This window comes from Sphaeroforma arctica (genome assembly GCF_001186125.1).
Source record: "Sphaeroforma arctica JP610 unplaced genomic scaffold supercont1.529, whole genome shotgun sequence".
Classification (NCBI taxonomy): domain Eukaryota; class Ichthyosporea; order Ichthyophonida; genus Sphaeroforma; species Sphaeroforma arctica.
In genome coordinates, this window is record NW_014040029.1 from 14,039 (window position 1) to 19,259 (window position 5,221).

A 5,221-nucleotide genomic window follows, 5' to 3' on the forward strand; every position below is an offset into this window, starting at 1 on the left:
ATATATAATAATATATATATATATATATATAACACACACACAACAACACACACACACACACACACATATATATATATATATATATATATATATATATATATATATATATCTATATATATATAAATATATATATATATAGATCGAATTCCAGAAGCGCATATTATCAAAATTAGAGATGTATTCGTTTTTGACTTTTCTTCGTACCTCCGTTTAATAGGATCTTTAGAATTTAGTTCAGGCAGCCAGCGACGGCGCTTCAGAAGTGTACTTGCATAACCCTTCTTTTTGGCCTGCTTGATGGTCTCACTTGTATACCTGAGATCATATGTAACACCAATCGATAATTTACTTAGCTTCGATACACGCATGTAAACCAGTAGACGAAGAGTATGTGGGTTTACTCGCATTTGCTGCCCAACTTTCAATTATGAAACGCAGCACCATCAGTGCAATTAACTTCATGACACCTACTTTCCATTCGTTTAACTTTGGCCACCGGGGCAGAGTTTTGGCACTCACTTAGTTATGCACAGAAATTCGCATGACAACGGCAGATACACTTTATTTAGTCGGAGTTTAAGTATCATATTTCATACACATAAAGGCTGTTAAAAAAACATACGGGGTCTGAAAACCCCGATGCACACACATTCATTAAACCAATACTGATGCGGACGGCAGTCAATTTACCACGAATAAAAGACGATCGAGCAAGCAGCCGAATACGGCTCTACGACACAAGCAGGCACCATCTTTACACCTATCCGAGTGCGCGCACAGCCCCACACCTTGCCAGTCCGGGAAACATAGACTGAAATGCGGTGATGTGCTTCTGTGCCTCTGCCACGTCTACAGCGAGCTCACCGGCCACAGCACTCGGGCCCATACCATAGATAACACCTGTGATTGCGGACGTGATAGTTCATGTGTAATAATAATATACTGGAGAGGCATCCTGGTTGATTCCAAGAACATCAAATACAGTGTACTCTGATTGTAACGGCAGTTTGCAGTAGTCGTGGTGGGGACGAGACCTGAAAGTTGCTGGACAGCAGCATTTCACACCTATAACTAATATCGGATACAAATGAACGTGGAAGATTGAACGGATAAATTTTCAGCATGACAGGACGTACAGAAAAAAAACCTACAAACAGTACCGTAGCATAGCTGTTTGGCCTGTTGACGCTGTGTGTGGGTAATGGTTGCCTCTGTCCCCAGAACCAACCAGCGTCTCGCAATTATTTCAAAGAGATCATCACCCTGTGTGTAATGTGCGGCACACAAGTATGTTGTAAGCAAGCGGCAGACTTGTTAACACATATATTGTAGCGAAGCTGCATAGGAACTCATGTATATGCGCTTGCACAGTCTTGTGTAATTACGTAGTGGGGCAAACACTGGTGTCAGAGGGTGTGCTTAGGGTGAATTTCTATATAAATCAGTCCTGTAGTTGACCAAGTGGGGAATACCAATCTTGTTGTGACGTAATATACATGGGTTAGATTTTGTTCGAGGTGATTCGGTGCGGAATTAAGCAAACCATGATTGGTAGATATTGACATATTGCATGATCAAAGCTAACATATGCCAGACTAGCGAGAGGTACAGCTCATTCAGGCTGCTGATGGTAAGAAAACTGGCAGCATGCGAATATTCAGCGCTCAAACAAAGACTGAAATACACTAAGCTACTATAAGCATAGTTTCATATTTTCCCAATGGTACAACCACTAACAAGATATCAGAACCAGGCTATCACTATCACTCAAAATACATACTAAGAATTAGGAAGGCACCGAAACCAATACGTTGTCAACCACAGAGCATATTTTTCTGCTATCGATCAAACATCCCCAAGGGTCATACAAAATCCACACACTATCACACGCAGAAACACGCTGTCCTGTCGATCCAATTATCGTAGGTGGGTGGTGATAGGTAGGGCAGACATTGCTAGTGGCTCATGCTATATCACCAACAACACTTGTCGGAACAGCACAAAACCATGTCTAGCCTATGCCCACATTCAGCCACATCCGCTACTTTGACAACTCCTGTGATACTCACTCGCAGTGGAAGACCACGACGTTTCTGACGTACACGTCACACACACGCCAAAATGTACATAACGTAGTGGCACAATGCCACGTCAACACACTCTCATGGTCTGCATACACACTTGCGAACAGGTCCTGATGTATATAGATGTCCTGGATATAAACAAATGAAGTGAGTGCCTGCGATGCAATTGGGATGTCTAAAACAAGTGAACTACATTCTCGTAATACAACTGCAGTCAATCCGCACACGAGTCCACCCACACCCACCTGTCGGAGAAATGCAAGCAACGGCACATCCTGCGAAAGGTGGGCCACGACCCGGAGCTCCAGCTAAGTAATCAGAACAGTCACAATGACGAATTTAGCACAAAATGAGATCTTACAGTTTACGCCGCTGAAAAACAGGATCAATTGTGGCAGGAAGGATGGGACTTATGCAGATATAGTGAAGTAGAGCGATGACCCATTCTTAGAGAGACAACATATAACATCAAAGATAGGTCAAACTCTGTGGATCAAGTGTATTCGTCTATTTAAATGACATGTACAGCCAATCTTCACGCAATACATAATCTCGATTCGACAGCCCATCACGCAGAGAGAGCATCAAGTCATGTGTATGTGATCACCAGGACTCCGCACAAGAACACCCCCCGTATTGTAATATGCGACTGCCACAACCGCCTGAAGTGGCCAAGCGCATTTACATAATAACTTCACATACAAACAATAAAGCAGTTGGTACGTTACAAACAAGCGCGCAACAAATTGAGAACACATCAAACATAGCGCCACACAGCAGACTTTGGCCACAGAAAAAAAGTAAATCAACAGCTGTCGGACTTGGTATATGGTTAGTAAACTGTGCTATCCAATTTCAAGGTGAATTTCCGATGTCATTGGTCGTCTGGGAGATCAGTGGGCCACGTTCGTACTACCTCGTACATCAACATTTGACATAAGAATTCAAGTAAACTTGACCCAGAATTACAATCAAGGCATTTTCGAACATGTATGGCGAACATGTATGGAACAACCACTGGCGTCAGTGGCAGCACTACAAGCACACCTGAAATTATTGCAATAGACACTAGTGCAATCTCACACGGAATATAAAATTTACACAATCGAATAAGCATGTCATTGGCAAGTGAACACAGGCATAAATGCCAATCCATGGAACAATTAATGCACACATTCTCACTGCCGTTAATCTTGAAGCATGACCACAATAGTGACAGATAAATGGACTAGACGCACCTGTGAGTAGTCTGCGGCTATCAAAAGCATTTGTGCCTCAGAAGGATACCCGAAGGCCAAGCGGACGTTCAAGAGCTCGACGCTGAATATCGAAAGAATAACAGTATAAACTCAGGGAATTGAATAATATTTCATGCCAATACTGTAGGCAAAACTGAGTACCAATCAGGGGGTTGCACTTGTACTGGGTGAGGTATGTGCTCGGTGCGAAGTATAATTGCAAGCTTGCATTAACAATTGATGTGAAACTTAAGGGCGTTGCGTGTCAAGGTCTCATACGCAAAGGGGCGCGAAGCAGACACCACTTGAACCACGGCAAGCAAATCATAAGAATTTAGCAATTGTCAATATCTATCCATTTGGTCGATAGCTTACCATAAAAAGCAAAATCGTTGCACAATGGCCATAATTCATGTACACGATGCGTCACATGCTCAGAATAGCGAGTACACGGTCAACTATAATGCATACCGCATTTTTAGTTACGTAGTTCCGAAATATGTATACATCTGCATGTACATAAACATAAATAGCGTATATTGTCTCAAGATATTCTCACTCACTTTTTGGGTACTTCAGCAGGTGCAGGCATGGCCAGGGCTGCGTCATCATCGCGTGAAGGGTGTAGTCGCTCCAGTTGGTCCACATCACACAGGTCGATGGATCGCGGCAGGTTCTGGACACAAGTACGTTATAGGTCAACGTTAGTACTCGTGGCAGGCTCTGAACCCATATACGCTCTAAATTGAGGTTGTTGGTCATGGTAGATGGTACATATACATTACAAGTAAATATTGATATCTGTGGCAGATTCCAGATATACAATACAAGTAGACATTGATAGTTGTGACAGATTCTAGGCAAATATTCAGGTAGTTGACATTGATGGCTGTGGTAGGTAATGTACACATTAATTGTAGATAGATCTCGAAACACGTTGCCGATTCCCGACGCATCGAGTCACCTTCCTTTCGATATTTCATCAATGACCTATAGATCTGAATCATCTACTACCTTTTTTATAAGATTAGTAAAACCTTAACGTTAATCCTCGATCCCCTACCTGTAGACTAGTGAAAACTCAAATGTTAATCCTCGATACCTTACCTGTAGGTTAGGTTCGGCGAATATGATCCGCCCTGTGGCAGTGCGCAAAAACCCGTTCGAGTGCAGACGAGGTGACGAACCGCTGTACGTAGCCATGAGAGCATCACTGAAAGATGAATCAGTTCAGTGGAAGGCTGTAGCAGCTCATGCGCGTAAAGGTTTTCTCAGTTTAACGCTAAAGATATCTGTTGATACGAAGATTCCCTAAAGGCGCATCGCTGTTGTCACGTAAAGCATACGTTATATTTTTTGATCGCCATCCTTCATGCGGAGATGCACAATACCAACGCAACTAGACCATGTGAACATCAAATTATGACAATCTACCATTGCCGTACAACTGTATCTATATGATTCTATATTGCATACATACAATTAACTGGAAAGCTGGTTAAAGTGCAGCCTGGACCATGTGTATTCGCAACACGAATGTGCCTTTAACATGCATAAACACTGACAAATCCAGAATAAACAAAGAAAAAATGTAGCTATCAGAGAATTCAAGACTGCAATGTACGACGCGTCTCGTATCACCAGAAGCAGTAGATAAATTTTCCACAATAGTGGCCCTCTCATTTAGGTATTGCTGAACATCCGATGGCCCAACACACTTCAAGCATTGGGAATTCTAATGCAGGCTGTCACATATTCCGCTTACTCCACAACTATAGTATGCAACCTATATACATACATACATATTNTATATATATATATATATATATATATATAATAATATAACTAATAACTAACTAACTATACACAACCAACCAACCAACCAACCAACCAACCAAC